The sequence below is a fragment of the Trachurus japonicus genome, chromosome 11 (genome assembly GCF_045865225.1).
Source record: "Trachurus japonicus isolate A0001 chromosome 11, Traja_1.0".
In the NCBI taxonomy this organism is placed as follows: domain Eukaryota; kingdom Metazoa; phylum Chordata; class Actinopteri; order Carangiformes; family Carangidae; genus Trachurus; species Trachurus japonicus.
In genome coordinates, this window is record NC_140917.1 from 11,261,433 (window position 1) to 11,285,511 (window position 24,079).

Here is a 24,079-nt window from a genome sequence, read left to right on the forward strand (position 1 = left end):
GGTTGAACAAATGGAAGAGGCTCGATGCCATCCCCCCACCCCACTCCCCCATCCCACTGTCAGTCAGTCAGCCCGGGCTCATTTAGATAATTGAAACATCTTGTTCTCCTCCTCGTCGTTGCGTGTTTTCTGCCGCCTGAACATGATCTTCCTGCCGGCGGGGACAATCTGTCATTTATATGGCGGGATTAATCCGTCACACGGGGGTTTGGAAACTGAAAGTTCACTTTCCTAGCTGTCCCCATGGAGACGAGCTGATTTATATAAAAGGCTGATATTCAAATGTGATCATAAATCTGATCCGCTTCAGACGCCGCCGCCCTCCCCCTCTGATGGAGCCTGATCGATTACACATTTAGGATTAGTCGATATTACACGGCTCTCAGTGGGAGTACAGACATTAACCTGAACATGTTTAACCCTTTACTGCTCACGGCTCAGCATTAAGAGTCCAGACTGACGGAAGAAGTTTCAGACTGTATAAATCATTGAGGAACTGTCAGGACTTATCAGCATTTTAGATGTTTTATTCAATCTCTTTCATTTCCTCGGATTTTTGATTAAAGTCCAGACTAATCTTTTATCTAGTTTGCTTCAGATATTTAAGATAACTGTCCCGACAGAATAATCCAGTCAGGTTTTTTTGTTGTTGTGTCTATACAGATTAAAGGCCAGCTAGCTCCATCATTGGTTAGGATTTAATAACGAGGACAGAAGGCCTGAGATGCCCACAGGTATATGTGGTTGTTTAGAAAATGGCAGGTAAATTAACCTGTCACTTGGAGGCCAAATCTCTCCCGGGATAATCAACACTGACTACGTTTACATGCACTCAATAACCCTTTCCTAACTGGAATATCAGCAATAACCTGGTTGTGCACGGCCATGTAAACACCAGTAACCCTTTTGAAAAACCAGAATATGCTCGTATTTATAATAATAATAATAATAATAATTATTATTATTATTATTATTATTATTATTATTATAGCTTGGTCTTTTGAGTACAGGAACTACTTTTGGAGCAAGGAGGAAACAAATCATTTCATACAGTAAGTGGTGAAAGACATGAACGTCATGTCTCGTGTAGATGTTAGAAAGTACCGGGATAGTGAGATCGCTGTGCTGCTGTTGTTGTTGTTGTTGTTGTTGTTGTTGTTGTTGGTGGTGGTGGTGGTTTTGGATACAGGAAGAAGAAGCGGAAATGATGTGCATTGTGTCATGACGTTCTCCATGTATCAAGACGTTGTCCGTGCGCCGCTGTTTTGATTGGGATATCCCAAATGATTACAATTACCATGCATACAGGAATAACCCTGTTTGCTCACGCATGTAAATGGGTTATTCCGAATGTTTCAGAAACCGGAACATTGACCTTAACCCGAATATCGACTGCAGGTAAACGGACTTTTTTTTTAATAGATGCGCTTGCTGTCTTGAGCTAATCCTCCCTGAGTGACGACTCGTGGGTACAGGTCCAGTTTGTCAGCAGGAAACGAATGAAACAAAGCACACCCATAGCTGTTTTCTCCATCCTGTTGGTGATGGTGGTGATGTTTAGTTCATCAATGCCAACTGAAGTTCAAGCATTTACATCTTCATGCCCGTAGCTGCAGCTGCTTTGCATGAGAAAAAAAATGACCTTAAACCTTCAAAATGTGGGAGTGAAAGTCCGTTTTCATCTGTTTTACATTCAAGGTCAAAGTCGTCCTCAACTTTCTGCTGAAAACCACAAATAATCTGTTTCTTATCTACATAAAGATGTCAGCATGCAGTCAGAGTTCAAACCAATCACGACACAGATCTGCAAAACACTGGATTACATTCAGTATTCAACATTTCTAAAATGTCAGAAGTCAGTGAAGGTTCTCAGTCGTCCAGGTCTTACTGTAGTTCTTTGAGAGAGTCATATCAACGTGGTTAGAGCTGATACAACGCTGCAGTATCAGCTGATGTCGGGTTCATCTGACTCTTCTAACCGAGTTATGACCTAAAGGTTAAAGAACTTATCCTCTGATTGAAGCACCATTCAGCCGCTCTTAGAAACTCTGCCAGTGTAAAGAAGGAGTTCCTGGAAATAACTACAAGTGATTATCACACATTAACTGTGGAAACACTAAATCTCTGGTACTGAAAGACACTTAGCAGCTGAACAAAAGCACAATTTTCTATTTTGAGACTGTTAGTCAGACAGTTGGTATGACTAATAATGATACAGGACGAAATCAGAGAAAAACAAAACCTTTGAGAGACCTTCACATCTGAGCGTCAAACATGAAATACACACATATCACACCAACCTGTTAAAATTTCTCTTTTGGAGCAACTCTACGACCTTAAAGTCAGTTACTTCAGCTCCTCATGGTGCCGTTATCTCAAATACTCGATCTATAAGGCCCGAGGTCTAACTCTGGACCGGTTCATGTGTGTTCCTCTAATCCAGTATCGATATTGGCCTTTAAACGCCTGCATCAGTATCTTCCTCCTTTCCTCTCTCCATCTATTACTTCCTGTCCTATCAGGGTCCAGACACTAAGTGGACAATATGTGCTCCTTTATATAACAAACTACATCCTCCCATCTGAAATATCGCTGCCGCTTTAATTTAGATAATTGATAGAAATCAGCCCGGTTGCAGCTTCCTGTTTGTGAGCCAGATAAACCACAAATCACTGGCTGCGGCGGTCGGCAGGAGGGATCACCTCTGTGGCCCGGCGCCACTGGATTAACTGTTACCGGGACAACATCGCAACGACTTTCAGGTTTTAATGAGATTGGTGTCAGAGAGGTCACGGTGGCGGCAGTAAAGGTGTTTATTATGACGGTTGATAACAGGTAATGAGATTAAAGTCACCGGCAGGAAGGTGGATTCACTGATTTGGTCATTTAGAGCTTCAACGGAGGAGGGTGGAGGACGGAGGGAGGTGGGGGAGGTGGGGGATGGGGGGACGGTCCTCTGACGTGTGCAGCTGCAGAATCAGAAACAGTGTGTTCGAGGCAAACGCTGAAATAGTTTTTCAATCCAATCAAATAAATGTGGTGATCTCAGAACATCTGGTTGCCCGTTTCCATATTATTCCATCAGCGTTGCCGTTTTGTGAAGCCAACCAAGATGGTGGAGGTACAGGAAACAGTGGACTTTCAGCGGCCCTATCCTGCGTGTCATTCCCCCCCTCTCTGCCTCCCATTTCCTGTCTCTCTCTCAACTGTACTGCATATTAAAGGCCAAAAAGCCCCAAAAATATATACTTAAAAAAAAAAAAAAAGAGTACTGGGCAAGATAGTTATCTGTAGTTTACCTTCATACTCGCGAGTACCCAACCCAGTGCAGGACTCTGCTGTTGAAGGTGGAGACATGCAGTGGTGGTGTATTTGCGACAATTAAAAAAAAAAGAAAAAGGGAAAAAAAAGAAATTTGAAGGAGCGGCGGCTAGGATTTAGGAATGGCAGCCCACCATTCCTAAATGAATGTAGAGGAAACACTGACTTACATTTTGATTTTCATAATAAAATCCCAAAAGATTCTCCTGTGACTTTTACTATAGAGTCAATGCAGATACACATTGTCACTTACACTTTTGTTTCACTGTGGACAGTTCAACAGGACCTCAGTCCTAATGTTTCACTGAGGACCAGGTCATGGTCCTCTTTATACCAGACAGGTTATAAACACACACATACACACATATGCAAACACACACATATACTTGTTCTACTATCTTTATGAGGACACTTGTTGACATCATACGTTCACGAGTCCATAACTTAACCATTTGACTTAATGAGGACTGGACATAATACTCTCACTCTCAAGGTCTAAAGTTCAAACTGGTCCTCACAGAGGTACAAGTACAGCTACACACACACACACACACACACACACTCAACGCGCGCACACACACACTTCGGCATTCACAGTAGGAAAAGCTGGTGAATTGCCTGTCAGGATGAAAACTGATTCCACTTTCTCAGTCTGGCACTCAGGGCGCCCATTCAAGGCCAGCAGACACACACACACACACACACACACTTCACTTTGCATACCTCACACACTCACACTCTCTGGTGGCACAGTTTACTGATCTGACACTGAAGCAAGCACACACACACACACAAACACAGGTGATGCACACACAGGCGTTAGCAGAGATTTGTGTGTGTGTGTGTGTGTGTGTGTGTGTGTGTGCGTTTGTGTGTCACACTGAAGGACAAATTCTGAGAACGACTCCACATGAGGGAGACTGAGAGACCTCCTGAAAACTGAAAACCAGACAAGAAACTAAAAAAGATCTTTGTAGTGAGCCCCACACCCTGCACCTCCCTCCTCCTCCTCCTCCTCCTCCTCCTCTTCCGCCTCCTCCTCCTCCCCCGGCCTCTCAGTGGTTTCTGTGGAAGTTTACCATATTAATAAGTAAACTACACAGTGAGCACAAAACTAATCCCGGCTGTTATCAATCTGCAGCCTCAGATTTTTAAACTCTGTGAAATCCTAATTTCACGCCGTTTCAAATCAGCTCTTTGTGCTTTTGATTTTTTTTTCTTTTTTTTACCATCAGATTCAGAGCAGTCTGAGGACGCAGGGAGGACATGCACTCACAAAACCAAACCAACGTCTGCTTCCTCTGATTTTCTGCAATATGCAAAATGTCCAGATTTCCTCACATCACACAAATATAGGAAACAGGATCCAGTTTAAAGGAACAACTGATAATTTATCCATTCACTTTATGATTGGTACCAAGATGCACTAACCTTTCTTGGACATATCCAATAATTAACAGCTGATTAATTTATTAGATTTTGAAATTATGAATAAAAGGTACATTCATCAGAATCAGTGAAATAAAACACTATCAAAATAATCTGTGCCTAACATGTTTTATCTCAGTCTTTTTGGTTATTTAAACTAAATGAAATCACATGTTTGACTGGATCAGACCTGGACCACTCGTCCCTCCTCTGTCACTTTCCTCCCTCCATCATTTATCTTCCTCTCTTTTTTTTACAGAGTCTTCAGGGGAACCAGGGGAGAGATATGAACCTCTTTTCTATTATCAAGGATTTCACTGCACGCTTCCCTGGCTTTTACTGTCACTGTAATGTCTGTGTGTGTGTGTGTGTGTGTGTGTGTGTGTGTGTGTGTGTGTGTGTGTGTGTGTGTGTGTGTGTGTGTGTGTGTGTGTGTGTCATGGCCTTCCTAGTCATTGTGTGTGGAGTTTTCCCAGTTGAACAAAGTGTTTTCATGCAGAAACACTTTACAGAGTGTGTGTTGGAGTTCGAGCTGCATGTGTGTGTGCATGTGTGTGTTTATGTGAATGTGAGTGATTGAGAGTCAATGAGAGCATTTAATCTGGTAATCAGTGATAGTGAATAAAATCAGATGAGGTCGACTGGAGTGAAAGAGAAGAAACGAGGAAGAGCGAAAGCATCAAGTAATGAACTGAAAGAAAGAAAGAAAGAAAGAAAGAAAGAAAGAAAGAAAGAAAGAAAGAAAGAAAGAAAGAAAGAAAGAAAGAAAGAAAGATTGTTCAGTAAATGTATCCAAGGCAGAAATTAAGAGCTGTATTACTCCTAATTGAGTTCTCCCTTTGTCGTCTTTCTTTCTTTCTTTCTTTCTTTCTTTCTTTCCTCCTCCCTCCTGCAGTCCTTTCTTTCCCACCTTACAATCTGCTCTTTCTCCACCCTTCCCTCCCTCATTCCTTGCCTTTCTCCCATTTGTTCTTTCCTTCCAGTCTTCCTTCATCCTCAAAGGTCACTTTCTAAGCTCGGTGACATCCTATCATCTAGTTACCAAGGCAACTGCTACACATGGCTGAGCGGTGACACTATGTGGTGTGTGAGCGTGTGTGTATTTGCGTGTGTGTACTGCCCCCTTTGTGAGGACCAGTTAGACTTTGGTGTGAGGATATTTTGGTTCCAGTTAAAATCAGGTTTAGGGTTTGGTTTGACTTTAACTTATTCACCTTTTTAGCATTGAAATCTATTATTGATCAATATCATTACTATTATCAATACATTTAACAATAAACTCACTAATCAGATATCCAACACTGTGACATCATCACATGTTTTGACACCGTGACTCAGTTTCTATGCGATGTCATGTGTGATTAAACCTGCAGCTGTGACTGACAGGAGGTCTGCGTGACCTCTGACCTCTCAGCCACACACAGTGGATCGATGGACTAACGCAGCGTGACAGTGCCACCTGTCCAGAAGGACACAGCAGTGTGTGTGTGTGTGTGTGTGTGTGTGTGTGTGTGTGTGTGTGTGTGTGCGACCTTCCTCCTCACATCCTCCATTACTGCCATTTGGACAGAAAACCTCAGCGACAGAAACACAGACCCGGTTCTGCTCCTCAGACCCTCGGTCCTCTCTCCTCTCTCCTCTCTGACACCGGTCCACGCTGAGCCTCGGGCTGTTTCCTGCGCTCTGCAGGCAATCACAGCATCAGGAAACAACACACCGCTGATCCTCTGACCCTCCGTCCGACTTCTGACGATGCAACTAAAACATTTCTGACAAACCCCCGACATTTCAACACTTCTACACGCAGCTGGAAAACCTAGAGACGAGGTCTGTGTCAGAGCTGCTGACAGGTGACGGATAAAAGGAAAACACGCTGAACAAGTCACCTCGTAAAGATGCTTTTAATTAAACTCTGTGACCTTCAGGCTAAGGTATTCCTCTATGTATTTGCTGGTGCTGCTCAGTCACATATAGAGACATCATTTCCAGCACACAGGACGGAGGAATAATATCGTTGTTTTGCTGCATTTGCTCCTCTATTCCCTTTAAAACCTGTTTGATCCCGGCTCAGAGTTTATTGGTTTAAAATCTCTGTGTGAGTCTATGGAGGCTCTGGTTTCTGTGTGACGCTGTGCAGCTCATCTCAGGCTCAGACCGTCATCACTGACACGATCCGCTGCTTCATCGCAGTCTCTGCAGTGCCTGTGTTAAACAAATGCCCAGTTTGTCTAAAGGCATTCTGGGAAATGTAGTAAATCAGAGGATGCTGTTTAACCAATGGCTGGCTCTAACAAAATGAGGAAGAAATATGAGCCTATAGCACACACAAACACACACACACAAACACACACACACACAGCAGATGGTTATTAGTAAGCTGCTTATTTTCTATTGTTTGTGACTGATGATAATAAGATGCTGCTGTAAAATGATTCAGATAATGTTCATCAATTAGCGAGAGAGAAAGAGAGTCATGCTGTGATGCCTTCACTCCAGCTGAGTTTTCGTTGCAGATGTTTTAACATCAGTGTCGGATTTGAACAGCGGTGGCAACAACACAACAGATGAGGCTTAGAGACGACAAAACAACAACATCTAAACATCCTTGTTTATGTTCACAGTGGCCAGCACCATGAACAACAGCATGCACCACTTCTACAAACACAAACTGAAGCTCCCACAGTGTTTCTGGATCCACAGAAACTCTCCGAGAACACAACAACAGTGAAGAAAAGACGGGGTTTTGATGGAATTAAAATAAATAAATCTGATGGCTCCCGACGATGACACCTCAGAACGGATCACACCGTCTCCACCTTTTCATCACGAAGCTTCAGAGTACTCAGCATCTCCACTAGATGCACGCGTCACTTTCTTTCCCCTCCAAACATCTTTCAGACTTTCTACATATTTTTCCAGCCTTTTTCCCCACATAGAAATTAGCGAGCGGACTCTTTTTGAACATTTTCATCCTCAGCTGTTTCCTGGTTTCACTTTTCTTTCATCTAGAAGCATCAGTCAAACTTCAAACGACGCTGCATCCTTTTTTTTTTTTTTTAACTTCATCACATTCCTCTAATCAGGTTACGCTTTTACTCCTCTCATCACCTCCTCGTGTCACGACCACTTAAATTCAATCTTAAAACGACAAACTGACTGTCGACTGACAACGTCACGCATTGTGCTCTTTCTTTGAGGTGAAACGGTCTGAAAAGAGAGTGAGTAAAGAGCTCTTACAGTGTGAAACAGACTCCAGCCGGTCAGGTGAGAGAAGGGGTGCAGGTAGACAGGAAGTTCTCACTGTGGTCCGGGAAGTGGAGAGGAAGTCAGGAGGCGGGGGTGGACCCCCTCAGACATCCTGCAACGACAGAGACACAAAACACCGGTTCAATATCCTGCTGCATTCAGACACATATTAGTCACAGTGGATGGAAACGATGGAGACGTGTCAATATTTTACTTCATGTTGTGAATCTATAGTGGGTTTGAAACATTTTGCACCAGAGACAATGAAGCCTTTTTCTACTAGATCCAAAGTGGAGTTAAAATCCATGACCTTTTCAAAGTGAAGTGTAATAAACTTTGCTTTAACACTCTGGAGATGGTGATTTTTTCTTTTACACAGCAGGAGTTATATCATTTGTTTTCAGAGGCTGCCTGAATAAACTTCTACCTTTTCCTAACTTATTGAAAATAGATGATGCAACTGAGTGCTGTTAAACACTGAATGACATCTTTGTTTACCCCCCTTTGAAGAACATGAAGGCCTATTTTCTCCAAAAAACCATTTATTTCCCCTCAACAAAGACTTTCAAACTCCTCAGATGTTAAACTCCATCCAAACACTCACAGCTGCACAGGAACTTTGCCAAAACGAAATATAGTGTAAAAGTCTTGAAAAAGTTGAAATCAGGACACATTTATATGCAAAACTTACTGAGCTTCACTAACAAGCTCCTGCTGCTGGTTGTTATCGCTCACACCAGTCCCCAAGTCATTTAATGTGTCACTGCCAAAAATACCATAAGTGTGATAGAGACTGGACCTGTGTAGAAAAAACGTCTTGCATGTCAAATATATCTTTAACACCAGCTCCATATGTTTACAAAGATGCTGAAACTGGATCCTGGAGGATATGTTTAAGTGTTTTAAAGGTTGAATATTCTATAAATGTAGATTTGCTTGCACCTATTGATTATAAATTAGCTCTAGGTTCTCAATTATGTATGTAAAAATATCAAAGCCTCAGTCTACAAAGAAACAAAGAAACACAAAAAGCATGGATTCAGAAACTGAGACTTAAAACCTGCCGTTAGGATTTCTGTAACTTTGTGATGTCACAACAAAGCAGCTACATACCAAAAAGCCCCGCCCACCTGGACCCACCATCCAACCTTGCAGGATTTGGTTTCTCTGTGAGTTCACCTGACTTCTGATGTATTTTTGATTGATCACTCAAAATCAAAAGATAGGACTAGAGCCTCCTCTCTTCTGATTGGCTCACCAACATGTTGCTGCTAGAGCTCCAGGATGAAGCCTGGGAGAGGAATTTAAAGAGGGAAAAAAATACACTGAGATGATTTTTTGCTTCTTAAAACCTCAAACATAACTTCTTACAGATCAACACGGCGCCTTTAAACATCTCACAGCTTCAACACAAAAATGTAACAAGCAAACTGGCTGCATCCTTTTAAGGAGCATATTCCAGAAGCTGCATCAGTGCGCCGTCGTCTGAACACCGAGCGAGTTCCTCTACATCCAAAAGCTGATTGGATTTCTCCTCGCTGAGGTTTCGGAGATCGAGTCTCTGGAGGTTTCAGAAATCCAGATCGGCTGAAATCTAATCAGCTGCTCTCTGGCCTGGAGCTGATCTGTCCAACTGATCTCATTCAAGAAAATCCCGCAAGCCGAGACAGAGCGTAAACACACACATTAGATTAACATGCAGAGAGAAGGAGAGAGAGAGAGGGGGACTGCTGGGAAATTAAAGACCCAGATGTTTCCTTCTCTCCTCTCCTCTCCTTTCCTTTCCTTCGTAGAGTCTGCCTTCAGAGGAGTAGAGTGTCGAGTCTGAATCTGTGATTCTCTCCACATTCATCTCCTCTGCGCTGCTCGTTTAAATAAAATCCTTCCGTCTTAACGAAGCCAAAGTCGCCGGCGCTTGTTAGCGAGACGCGGCGCGCAGGAAGTTTTGCATGAGCTAACCTTTCCTAATGAGCTAATGGGAGCCATTAAGACGAGCGGTATCCAATTAGAGGCGACCTCCTCTAACGAGGTCAAACAAAGGAGGATCATGGGAGAATGCAGAGCAGCGCGGAGGCAGACAGAAGAGGAGGCCGTCACTCATGAAGCTCCTCAATTCATGAACAGCTGACAACTGACAGCAGCCAATCACATCATACCAACCTGACATCACACCGCTGAAAATAGTCCCCAACGAATATGTGCTTTTTTTTTTTTTTCTTTTTCTGCTGAATGAAGCCGTATTTAGAAACCTCTGGGCTTGAAGATCACTCTGTATTCCTGAGCACAGCTGGACTGAATTTTTTTTTATCATTCAAAACAATAACAGAGTGGTGACTCCTTTCCTGGTTTGGATCGTATTCAGAATTTGATGAGAGACCTGGTTCTTTATATTCTGGTTCACATGATGTTTTCGGGGTTTCTGAAAAAATCTAGCTGGTAAATTCAGGCTTATTTAAACCAGAATTATGATGCTAGCACACATAACACAAGACCAGGAATCTCCAAAGTGGAACAATGAATAGTAAAGTTTTAGATCTGGATCTTCTGACTCTTACTAAAACTAACCAGGAGGCTGATGCCAACAGAAAGTCAGATACTTTGACTAAAATGGGTCCACAGGTGTCGACACGGCTGCGTTTTTTAATGTCTCGAGTCTCAAAACACTCAGAATGGTCAGACCAACATCTGGACTAAAAGTGAAGGTCTCACAGCTGGATTCATGTTTGCAAACCTCATGTTGGGATTAGTATGTCATATGTTTGTTTTTCCATGTGTTTCTCCAAAACTAATCTCACATGTCTGAGGTTAATCCTCTCTCTCTGTCTCTCTCTCTATTTTCTTCAGTGGTGGATTTACTCTTATCACCACACTGATGTTCACCTCTTCACCTGTCTCTCATCCTTTCTCTCCTGTTTAATATCCATCTCCTTCACTCTCCACTCCCTCTTTCATTCTTTGACACTCTCTTCCTCTATTTCTCTCTCTCTAATCTCTGAACATCCAAACAATCTAAAAGCTTTATTGGCAGGAGTTTGTGCCACCAGAGCTTTCGCAAAAACGCGGTAAGTGACCAATAATAATTAGCAAACCCTCAGATACCATAATTAAAAAGAGTACCTAGATTTAGTAAACAGTGTTGACGACAGTGTTTTTCGGACTCACTTCATCTACAGGCTGCGTGTCCTGACATCACACACTGTGTTTGACGTCACACTCAGCTGAAACATGTGACATCCAAACCAGACCAAACCGGATCAGACCCACCTGAACATGTCTGCAGGGGTACATGAGGAACAGCTCTGACGTTGAGTGAGAACAGACAAAGTTAATGATTATATTAAATGTGAACATGATTGTGTTAAACATTTGGTAAGGAAGTCAGGGTGAATTTAACATTTTAAATTGTTTTCATACATTTCATATCTCTACACTGCATTGGACATAACATTATAACTTCCTGCCTAATATTGTGGTTGGAGGTCACCTTTTCCAACTAAAACAGCCTCTGAAAGTTCGCTCTAGGAAGTTATCAGCAGATCTTCTAAATCCTAAAGGAGGTGGGGCCTGAGCGGGTCGGACATGTTTGTCCAGTAAATCCCACGGATGCTTGATTGGATTGAGATTTGGGAATTGTGGAGGCCAAGTTTCAGCAGTTTTTGCAGTGTGACATGGCCTCTGATGTTCATTTTCTGCTTAATACATCCAACCTATTGACATTGACCCAATGTAACCAGATAATCAATGTTCAGTCTTCACATGTCAGTGTCCAATCCTGTGGCTGATTGATGCACAGATAAAACTTAAGACAGAGTCACACACTCTTTATTATTTAAAATCTATTTTACTTTTGACAAACATTAAACTCAACACTTCCTGCACAGATCTTTCACATTAAAAGTCCCCCAGTGGCTAAATAAAGATGATACCATCCTACTGCGACAGTTTTGCCGATGATAACAGGGATTTCAAAATAAAATGCTAATTACAAAGGGTCGATTGGAGTCGGCAAAGTTTTTTGAGTCACACAGATAATCTAACACATGGACATTGGTGACCATGCAGGCTGCAGGTATATAATAACCAGGTTTCTCATTAAGATCAGAAGCAGCTCTAGTTTCCGTCCATTTAAACACTTCAGCAACAGATCAATAAAGCAGCAGCTGTTATCAGGAGAAGATCAATCATCATCTTCATCCAACACAGACCCAAATGAGACTCCGGGGTCAGAACAACGCTCTCTTCTCCAATCAATGAATAATCGATCAGACCGCATCATATCGGTCACGTCACAGAGGGATCGGTATTTAAACAAAGCTCGTTATCGTCCTGACGCCGCTGTCCGTCTAAACACCTCCCACTTCCTGTCCCCATCCCCGTGGCAACATAGAGACCCTTTAACGAGCTCCATCCTCGTTAGGTCGTGAATCATCGAGTCCTCTTCTTCCTCCTCCTCCTCCTCCTCTTTCCTCCGTCTGTTTGATTTCTCTCTTTCGTTCTTTAATGAAAGACGCCGTCTCCTCTTCCTCTGAAGCTGCTCATCATCGTTTTCATTTTCATCCCTTTTCGTCTTCTTCTTCTTTTCCAGGTCAATTCCACTTCTCCAGCGTTAATGAAAAGTCGACCCCGGCCTCATACCTATTCCACTGATCCTCTCGCACACCCCCTCTTCTTCTCCCCTTTTCTCCATTACGATTTCCATTTTAAATATTTTCTTTTAATTCTAATCTTCATTTCCACCGCACGTCCTTTCTCTTTAATTATTGAAGCTGTTTCTGCAGCAGGACCTTTGGCTCTTTTCCCACCTGTGTTAAACCCATAAACTCACATTTCTTCAATTTGTTAATTTATCAAACCATCCTTTTTTTTTTATTTAGTCAAAAAAAGGCAGGTAGATCTGGACCTGGACTTGTCACGTCCATAAACCTCTCAGTTCATCACCTGGTCAATGATTCTGTCTTCTCTTCGTCCTTTCGTCTCCTCACCGTCTCATCTTTCTCCTTCTGAATGCAACTTCTTAATTTTCTAATCAACCCATCGATTCAGCGTTTTCTGCCCATTTGCTTTGGTTTCTCCTCCTGATGAAAGCGCAGACTCTTATTTTCTCTTTAATTAATTAAATCTTCTTTTCTCTCCCCCCCTTTACTTTACTCTGTGCTGTATCTCCATCTTGTCTCTTTCATCACTATCTGTCTGCTGATGAACACCGTCTGTCCTCTCTTCACCTGAATCCCTCCACTTCTGTGCTCATTTATCTATTTATCTTAGTTTCATTTATTTTCCCTCACAATCTCAGACAATAATCTGTGTATGTGGCGTTTCTAGTATAAAAGATGCTGCGACAAAACAGTTTTTTAAGTAAGAAGAGTCCAACTTCCTGAAAAGCATCATATATGGAGAGAAATACTGTGATTCAACATCTACACAGTCTCAGTCTGTGGTTTATAAAAGTCATTTTAAGGCTCTGGTCCAGAGAAGGAGGAGGAGGAGGAGGAGGAAGAGCTCTGGGTGGCTTCACTCGCCCGAGGCGTCTGAACTTCTCAGTGATTCTCCTCTGATCCCGGTTCAGACGTCTGAGCTGAGACGTCCGTCCCTGAGGAAAAACTCATGTCCATCAGTCAAAGTGAGGAGGTTGACCTCTTCACAGAGCGGTCGCTTCATCATCATCATCATCGTCATCAATGCAGTGAGTGTTTTGAATAGTTTTTTCATTACATCTTCCTCCTCTTCTGCATCCACCCGAGTGGTTTCATCACTTTGTTTCTGTCTTGGCGTCTTGTCTTCCTCTTTGATGCCTCTCCCTCTCTCTCTCTCTCACTCTCTCTCTCACATCTGAGTAAAAAAAAATGAAAAAAAACCTTTGACAGCCTCTTCTCTGTCTAAACTCAGCCCGTCAGGTAAAGAAACATCTTCATCAAAAGAGCGGCAGCGTTACAATCACAGGAGAATCGGCGGCTCCGCTCAGGAACAAGAAAGAAAAACATCCTGCAGGTCTGTAAATTACAGACTTCACATTAAAAATTCACACAAAGCAATCACTCTGTATTGTTCTGCTGGTTCCCGCGTTTACGCCCCAACTGAGGACTCTGATGTGGGTTTTACCATCCAAGGGTCTGACTCATCTTCTCCCCCTCTTCGTCTCACGGCGTCATCGAGTGTCGACAGCCGTGACCTCGCTCCGCCCACCGCCGATCAATTATTCACATGTTTAACATGCAGCGCGAACAAACACGAACCTCAGATGGTCTAATGATGCTGCTGGAGGTCGCCTGGGTCGAAGGGAGGGAGGGAGGGAGGGAGGGAGGGAGGGAGGGAGGGAAGGAGGGAGGAGTTGCTGCATGTCAGAGTAGAACAAAGGAACCTTTTCAGATATGATACTGTACGTCACATCGGTCATAAATACTAACAACTGTATCACAACAAGAGCTTCTCCTGAGAGAGGCCGTCAACTTTCTAATAATCCACATCGATGTCGGTCTCCTCCTCGATTTCGTTTCTGATGCTCGGTGAGAAACTGATCTGCACAGATCTGGGTCGAAGCTGTGCTAAAGTGAAACCAATCACATCAGTCGACGTGACAAACACAGACCTCCTGACTTCAGCATCACAAACGTGACTCGCTGCTGCTTTTTTTTCTCTTTTTTTTTAAATTTACGTTAACATAAAGTGTAAATCTCCAGGTCTGACACTTTTGGAGACGTCGCCTCATCAGCTCTGTAGCACACCGACTGTGGAGCGTCTTTGTTTTTCATCTTCACATCCAATTTAGAGGAGAGACAAAGCCTGCGTGACAAATGTGTCTTATGATCTAGAGATTCAGCGTCTCGTTTCAAAGAAAAGACCTGTGGATCGCTCCGGTTTCCTGCTTCTGTTTAGGAAGGTTGTGGACGCCATTGTCTCGTGATCTGTCCATGCACATGTTGACGTGTTGTCACTGCTGAAGTGGGAAGTTGAGTCAATCCCAGGAGGAAAATATGCATCCATTAAACTTTGAATATCTGGATTAAATCAATCTGAAACCTGTTGCACATTTCAAAACATTGCAGTTCCTGGATGTGGTTTTTCTTCTGGGTCTTCGGACCAGGACCAGAGACTGGAAGCGCGGCATGAGCGTGGAGCGTGATGGTTTTCATTTTGCCGTGCATGTTAACGGATTAGAGCAGACACACTCATCGCGTGATCACGGGATTCAGCCTCTCGCCTGTTTGTTTTTTTTCCACACGTGCCGCTCGCGTGTCCCAGCAGAAATGGGTCAAGAAAAGACCTGTTGATGCCGCGTTCACATCGTACCAGCAGCACTTCCCACTGCAGCCGTCACTGTAGGCTGGATCCTGAACTGAAGAATAAAGCAACACTGCAAAAATGTTTTTGAACCATTTTAGCAGCTGCATGTGGAGACTGTGGCGCTCTTTCTTTCAAAAACAAAGAAGAAATGTATTTATATTGAAGGAAAATCCAACTTTCCAGTAGCCTGCAAACTCCAGTTCAGTGTGTTCCCAGTATAACAAATGTCTTCTTCTATGTTAAAGGGATAGTTCAACATTTTGGGAAATTTGCCTATTGCCATAATCCCTATAGTTGTAGCAGTAGGTTTGTTACCTTTAATTGTCGGTGCAAGCTATTTTTAGAACAGTGGAGCAGAACCGCAAGCTGCTCAGAGCTACGCTACGGAGGCTCATGGTATTTCTTGGTTTCCCTCATCAAACACATCAAATACACAATCCAACAACTCCAAAACGATCTTGTGGACAAGTTGTGACCTGCAAATTCACCACGCTATGAGATAATAACGGGACGTTACAAGACAGAGTTGTTTTCGAGGTAAATTTATGCAAAACCACTGATGCACGTTCCCGTCAGGGGCAGTTTTTCAGCAAGCAGTCTCTGCATTTACCTCGAAAACAACTCACGAGAGTCTGTTGGAGTTTTTTGATTGTGTATTTTATGAGTTTGATGATGGAAACCAAGCAGCTCGCGGCTCTGCTCCGCCATTCTAAAAATAGCTTGCACCGACAATCAAAGGTAACGAACCTACTCCTAAAACTATGCAGATTATGGCAATGGGTCAATTTGCCAAAATGTTGAACTATCCCTTTACATATGTGCACATGCTGCCAATAGTGCGTAAGTGTCAGCAACAGAATCAAAAGCTGCAGCATCTTTGTGTTTTTCATTTTTCTCCTAAACAGACTCATCAGAGGTCAGCGGGGTCGCGCTCACAGAAAAGTGGTGCCAACAACAAACAGCATGAACTTAATTGGCGCTTCCCCACGTGGCCCAGAGGTCAAAGGTTAAAGCTGACTCAAAAAAAACACACACACACACTCAAGTTTGTTGACATCAACATTCGGGAGCAGCCCCGGCTCTAACTAGGCCAGTTCTCCCCCCGTCCTCGCCGCGGCGCCGTGGGGTCGAGGGTTCAAGGTCAGAAAGGTCAACTGATTCCCAACGCGGCAGGAGGAGGAAGAGGAGGAGGAGGAGGAGGAAGAGGAGGAGGGTGATTAGATCAAAATGTAATCAGGCTCACAGAAAAAAGTTTCAGAGGTTAATCTCTTACAGTCAATGTTCCCTCACAGTCACAATATAAATATAGGAGGGATCATAATTACAGCAATAATGGATTATTTGTATTTTTTTACATTATATTTTATACAGTATTTTCTGTATCTTCAAGCGAGTTTTTTTTAATTTTTTTTTATTTTGTTTGTTTGATTTTTGAAAAAATAGATGGTAACAAACGTCAGGGTCAGGGATCCAGAGTTCCCAAGAAAAGCCAAGAATAGTTCCCAGTAATAATTAGCAGCTAAATACTAGGTCATGTTTCTGGGAGGTTTTAAGGCAATTAGCTTTTCAAAACAAACAGTTATCAAAGTAAATTGCCAATTATTTTCATGTATTTCTTTTAAATTTACAGTTATGTGGATAAAAACAAGTCGTTTCCAGGAGCCTGTGATAAAATAACTCTGTTTTCTGACAGATAATGGACTTAACAATAACAATCATCACTAAATGGATCAGTGATGATGCAGCTCTGAACTCTGTGATATCTACATAGGAACAGAGAAGAGGTCAAAGGTCGTCGAGTGGGAGTCAGGGGACAGGGAGACCATCTGTGGACAGAGACCCCTCAGGCACCAGGTCCCTGGAGTCCAGTCCTGAGACTCTGGATCTGAAGCTCAGCTGCTGAATCTGTGTTTGTGTGAACACGCAGATCACAGCTTCTTCCTCATCCTCACGTCCCCGCTCTCGTCCGTCCAGCAGCCTGTGTTTTATTTCACCGCCGGCGCTCTGTCACCGACACTCGCCGCGGTAAATAATAACAGTGACTAACTGCGAACAGCTCGGCCCGCGCCGGGGCTTTAAATCTCTGTTAAACCCTCCCATTTGATCTGTTTCCAGCCGAGCGTCTCCTCCATCTGTCGCTCATTCATCCTGTCGCCGCCGAGCGCCGGTCAGCTGACGGGCTCCGACCGGACGCCGAGGGAGGTCAGGACGGCAGGACAGAGACGTGTCTGTCTGTCAAAATCTATTTTCCGATGTAGAGTTCGGTCCGGTCCCCAGACAACAATCTGAGGGCGGTCCAACATCATCACACACACAACCACACAACCACACACTGGATCCAGTCTGTCACATACTGTACATGGTGTGAAATTAACTCCTCTATATTTGTACTGAGATAACAGCTCAGTGTCTCCTTATTAGCTTTAACCCATACACATGGTCTTCAGCAGGAGGGCTGAGATTCATCTGTTGACATGTGAGTTTTGCAGCTGCCATGATATGATTTTGAATTCACCAACATGGGATGGGATGCAGCTGAAAGCTCTAGAAAAGAGCTTCAGTAAGGGGACATTGAGCAGATTGTTTCTGTTTGCCTACCCCAGAGCTGTCACTTAACACTGTCAGTCAAATAATATGGTAAAGAAGCATATCTGTCAATTCTTTTTTGATAATCAATTGATGAATAAAGCTTCAATTTAGCTAAAATACCCAAAATGTGCTGCTCTAACATGAGAATGTGTTGTTTTTCCTCCTTTTCCTCATCTTATAAGTCAGTTTTGGGAAATTCTACTAAGAATTTTCACTATTTAATGATATTTATTCATCATTTATTCAAGAGAGAGTTTTTTCAGCCACTTCACACTATAGCTGAAAGTCTGTTAGTCCCTGACCTCCAGGGGTTTGAGTCCCCTCCTCCTCCAGCTGTGATGTGTGTGTGAGTGTACCAATGTACGGAGGACAACACCACAGAATAAGAGCGGCCGTCTCCTGACAGCAGAAGAAGTGGTACTCTGCCTCTAGAGGACGTTAAAGTGTCGACAGTTGGGTTTTTGGAGCAGCAGAGGAAACAGAGGATCAGAGATGACAGGATTACACTGGATTCATACAGACCAGATTATCCTCCATGCAGAGAGCAGAGCGTGTGTGTGTGTGTGTGTGTGTGTGTGTGTGTGTATGTGTGTGTGTGTGTGTAGGGATTGAGTTTTATAAGAGGTCAGAATTGGCAGTATGTAGACTGTGTGTGTCTGTACACAAACATTGTGTGTTTTATGGGAATGGCTTTAAATCTGTCTCTGCTTTAACCTTGTGTCATATTTCATTTTGATCCATTGTGTGTGTGTGTGTGTGTTTGTGTGTGTGTGGGATTATGTGGGTGAATGCACATTTCACATGCGTCTCTGCGTGTACAGAAGATAAAATAATCTGTTATTACCCAGAGTTCATTTGCCAGGCTTCTTTAGTTTCTTTTTTTTCAGCGTCAGATTTGTTTCTGAGAAGAATCAAAGAATATCATCAGAGGTTTATGGCTTATTGTATTTCTTTTTTCTTCTTTGGTTTTTATCCCATGACCAGGATTAACAACAAAAACAAGAAAGGACTCGCAACACTGTATGAGCTCCCAAAAGTACAAAAAATTTATTAGAGAACTATAAAAAGGACAACGTTTCGAGCAGTGCCCTGACGAAGAGCGCACTGCTCGAAATACATTTTTGTACTTTTGGGAGCTCATACAGTGTTGCGAGTCCTTTCTTGTTTTTGATACTCGTCTCCCTGGACTCAGCACCTGGCTGCACTTCTGGATGTGCGCGAGCCTTTTTTTGTTCACAGGATTAACAACAACCATACAACTGTCAGTCATAAACTATATGGGCGGGGCTTTGACTTTGTGCTGCAGGTGTTTCAACAGATGTTTGTGTGTGAGCTTGTTGCCATGTGTACAGTAATGATTTTTTTATTCATCTTTAAAACTGCAACTTTTTCTCAAAATGATTTAATTCTTGTACCTTTTCACTTTGACAGTTTTTTTGTTAATATTTTCCATTTCACATTAAAGGAATAGTTCACCCAAAAAATGAAATTTGGTCATTAGTGACTCACCCTTATGCTGATGAATACTCCGGAGTAGTTTTTTATTCATCAAAGTGCATCTGGAGACCCGGGAGGCCGGTTCATAGTCCAACGAAAACTTTATATGAGAGTCAATAGCGCCCAACACAAAAACGTCCATAAAACTACACAAAAACCATGTAATCTTCCTCCACAGTGCTCGTCCGCTGCAATCCATGTGTCCCGAAGGGAGATAGTCCAGAGTTTACACGAAACTACGTCAATAAAAAGCTACTCCGGAGTATTCATCAGCATGAGGGTGAGTCACTAATGACTAATGAATTTCATTTTTTGGTGAACTATTCCTTTAAAGGGTCTGAAAATGTGTGGTCAACGAGGTCTTTGAACGCCTCTGATGATGTAACTGTGTCAATTCACTTTGAAAGAGCAAACAGCCAATGAGGAAACTCGGACGCTGCAGCCAACCGGCCAATGATGTAACTTTATCACTCACAGTCCAGCTAAAAAAACAACAAACTACACAACAGAAAGAAGAAAACAAAGATTTTTTAGGTTTAAACACCGAGTTGCTGAAGGGAACAAATAAACATATACAGCAGAAACTAATTAGACACAGCGAGTCTCTTTCACACACTCACACAAACACGGCCCTTTTCCCCTCTTCTCGCTCCATGGATGCCGGTTTCCACGGAAACGCTTCTCGCCCCCTTGCCCCTCACCAATTACACCCCTCCAGGAAGTTGAAAGGCGACCAATGGAGGAGTTATTTTTAAACTCCACCTGAGTAAGACGGATGGAGAGGACGGGGCGGACAGGTGGAGAAATCATGCTCTCTCTATAATTTGTCTGGCAGAGTTCAGGTGCTGCTCCACCTCCTGCTCCTCCTGCTCCTCCCCGCTGCACTCGAGGAGCAGCGACATCAGACGCTCCACATGGTCCGAGAGTGCAGCGGGTGAGACGGGGGCAGAAGTGTTGAAACTTGCTGCTTCTCTGGAGAATTAATGGGCATAAAACGAGACGCCGCTGATGTGCAGGAGTTTACACAGAAAAAAACAACATCAAACAGGAAGAACTCCACACGGCTCACAAAGGTACAATATACTCTTCATTAAGAACAACAAATTTCCACAAAGGAAGTTGCCAATTCCACTGCTTTCTTGCTCTATTTGTCTGAAAAAGCACCTATAGCGAAAGCTTTAGACTATTTCCCTTCGCAGAGGGTCGTTAATGCTTCAAAGTAGGAGCGCTCTAATGTGGCAGCAGCTCTGCAGCAGCAGATTCAGCCCAGACAGAGAGACGTGTGAATGAGGTGTGAACGTGTCTGAAAGACCAATCACTGATCTGCAGTTTAATGAACAATTTAGATGCAGTTGTAATTGTTTAAAGACCCACTCCCGTGAAAATCATGTTTTTTGAGCTTTTCACATGTTCCTGTGGCATTTTTCTTGTGTTAGAGGACATATCAGCAGAAAACGAAGTGCAAAATTGCATTTCTGAGTTTTTCTGCCTTCAAATTGCTGTGAACCAATGGCAGACGCAAACTGGCAGTTTCAGGGAGACTGGAGCTGACGTGTCACAGCTCCAGGGGAGGGCACTAGTGCTACAAGCTCCCGCCCCCCTCTGCATCTGGCTCAGAGGTGAAAGGCTTGACAGGTCAGTTTAGCTGTCAAGGTATAACAGGTATAGCTCACCTGGTAGAGCAACTTGCACCATGAGCAAGGACTATGTTCCAGTCTGGGATCGAATCCCAGTGTGCAGTTTTACGCTAAATGCGCTGAATCTGTAATTGTACAATGTCCAGCTGTCAGCAAGCGGGGGGTGGGGTGCGAGGAGGTGGCTGGGCGGGTGCAGAGCAGCGCAGTCTCCGCCCACCCTCCAGAGGCGCATTGCTAATGTGCATTGCTAATGAGCTGGTTTTAAAATGACCAAAAAGGGTCGCGGGAGTGGGACTTTAAAGAGGAACTCTGCAAGATTTTTACCTTAATTAAACAGCTTCGGAGAAATTGTGATGGTTAAATGACTCGTTACGGGGAGAACGGAGGCTCTCGGCCTTCCACCTATAGCTAAAAAAAAACAACCTTGCAAGATCAGCGCCTCTGACCCGGTGTCCAAGATCTCGTCAAAACAAGTGCACATGGAGGGAGGAGGGTTAGCAGTAAGGTGTACGGACAGTGAAAATATGCACTCCGAAGCTGTGGGGGGAGCTCCGTTTAGAAAAATGTAACAAAAACGGCAAAAAAGCGACCAGACTTGCATGGTTCCCCTGAAAAACAAAGTTCCTGGTCATGGGAGTCGTACTTTGCAAACGTTTGCTAACTTTGGGGGTTGTGCTCTGCAGTGTTGAACATTTCTAATTGGTCGAGTACACGCTGCATTTTATTTTACCAGTCATCTATAAAGGTCTGCAGCTGCAAGAGAACCGATTGCTTTTTTTAGGATTTTTTATTGTTCTTTTGATCATTGTTGTGAGTTCAAGAAGAACATGGACGGATGAACTAACGACGAGGTGCAGGCCTCGCTAGTTGTTTATACAGAAGATGATATCACCAACCCGCCACAAAAATGTCTACCCCATCGCTAAAAATGCAGACAAATGAGCCACAGGAACCTTTTAGTTCCGGAAGAGAAAAAAAAGGTTCCAGATTATTTCTACGTGCACCTTTAAATGATCAAGTTTTACTCTATTCTGGATTCTACTGTAGTTGATGCATTTCATCGACACTCAGGATGTGAGTGTGCAGCCGCCTGCAGAGAGATGGAAACACAGACAACACGTCTTAATACCCAGCTCGATGAAGAACTGTTGGAGATATAAAATAAGAGCTGCGCTGTGGGGTTTGAAGGTAAAACAAGTGGTTCTCCAAACTGCAGTGAAACATTAGATGACAGTGAACATATCAGCTCAGGTATTCCCTCTCACATCACTGCCCAGGAGAGGCTTCACACCGCCCGGCTAAACCGAGCCTGCTTGTATCCTATCATCTTAAATAACGGGCTGACAGCAGGTCCCGGTGATTTTCACAGTGCTGAAGTGGCCAATTTTCTCTTGTTGGCCGTCCTGCAGCTCCCAGACAGGCCGTCTGAATCTGAAACACGTCGGAGCAAAGCTGCAGAAAAGCTAAAAAGCTGCTCTGTCAGATGTTTCACAGCCTGGAGATTCGTCTTTCTGCCGCTGCCGTAGACAGGAGAAACCTCACCTGAGAGTTCATAGCCACTGAGGAGGAGGATGATGGGCTCAAATCTCAGCACCAGCGGGAGGAAAATGTTTCAGATGGTTTAAAAATGGATCGAAATTTGATCCAATGACATAAAGACGCAACTATCAGCTCCCGAATCATTCACCCAACTGTTTTCTTCAGCACTGAGAAGACGACGGGAACATCTTCAAATCAATAAATGTATCTTTTATAAAGTGAACCATCTCGCATTCCTTCCTCCAAACCCAGCGTGAAGCCCCTCGATCGGCATCGGCACAGACAGGAGCATGTCTCAGACAAAACATCTGGATCTGTCCTCCATGATCAGGAGATCAGCTGATTCCCCTCTCTCTCTCGCTCAGTTTGTGTCTTATCTCTGTGTCTCTGGTTTCTCTTTAAATTCTTTATCTGGAAAACAGACTGAACCCTGCACAAGCACAAACACACACTAAACTGAGACATACTTACGCTCAAGATAAAGGCAGGGTGGAAAAACAAACCCTCTTTAACCCTGGATAAGTTCAGGTTAACATGTTCAAAACAAGCTAAGCTAAACCTAAACCCTACCACAGCCATGTAAAGCCACTATCTCTCTGAGCAAACAAGAACTAAACACATCTTGAATTTAGATTAAAGTGTATTGCAGCCAAGACTAACCTGCTGTAAATCACCATCTTAAAAAACAAAATAAACTCAGCCAAGTGTGTGATAAACAAACTAAATCCACCTGAAAACTCAGGATTAAACTCAGGCTAATTATGGAAAAATGGTCAAACTGAACTCAGTCCAACCATATGTGCTGCTCTAATACAAAATCCTGGATAAACTCAGACAGCAAACTAACAAAACCTGAGCTAAACCTCAGACTAGAAGCTAAACATTACACTACGGAGGCCCAGAAGTGCCAAAAGATCTTGTGCACAAGCATCCATGGCACGGAAATGAAGAATATAATGAGAAACAGTGACAAATATTGATTATTAAACACAGAGAGTCCAATGTTTGGATCCTTCCTTTGTTTGAGACAACTTTCAGTACCAAAGTATACTACGTTGTGGAGATAAAATCACTGCTGACTTCACTGTTTTCTCGTCAGTTTTGTTTTTCAATAATTAAAAGATAAAATCACAGCAGCAGGTGAAAAACAAAATAACAAGACATCAGCAAAAAGAAAAAAAACTGTAACTGAGCAACAAGATGGAAATGTAAACAAGCTGCGGTGTGTGTGCAATGTATCTGATGATCATTATACCACACACACACACATACACACACACACATACTCCCGTTTTACCTGACTCTACAAGGTTGTTGACATTTTTTATTTATTATTTATTTATATATAGCTATATATTTGTTGTTGTTGCAGAGTGTTTGAGATGCAGCAAAACATACACACTCACACACACACTCACACTCACACTCACAAATGCATACACACACAAACACAGCATGACATTTCCTGCTGGGCGACATCTCTCAGACTAACAAGCTGATCCTCCAACTCCCGAGCAGCAGCAGCGCTAACAAAGACAGAT

At 43.1% G+C, this 24,079-nt stretch overlaps 1 protein-coding gene across 1 annotated transcript in view; it reads right to left on the reverse strand.

Moving 5' to 3' along the window:
- The window catches only part of LOC146978267 (semaphorin-6D-like), a 150,559-nt gene that overhangs the window by 54,277 nt on the left and 72,203 nt on the right, over positions 1–24,079 (reverse strand). The window contains exon 3 of the mRNA XM_085790575.1: positions 7,987–8,107. The gene's annotated coding sequence lies outside the window, so the exon portion shown is untranslated. The remainder of the gene's footprint in view (positions 1–7,986; positions 8,108–24,079) is intronic.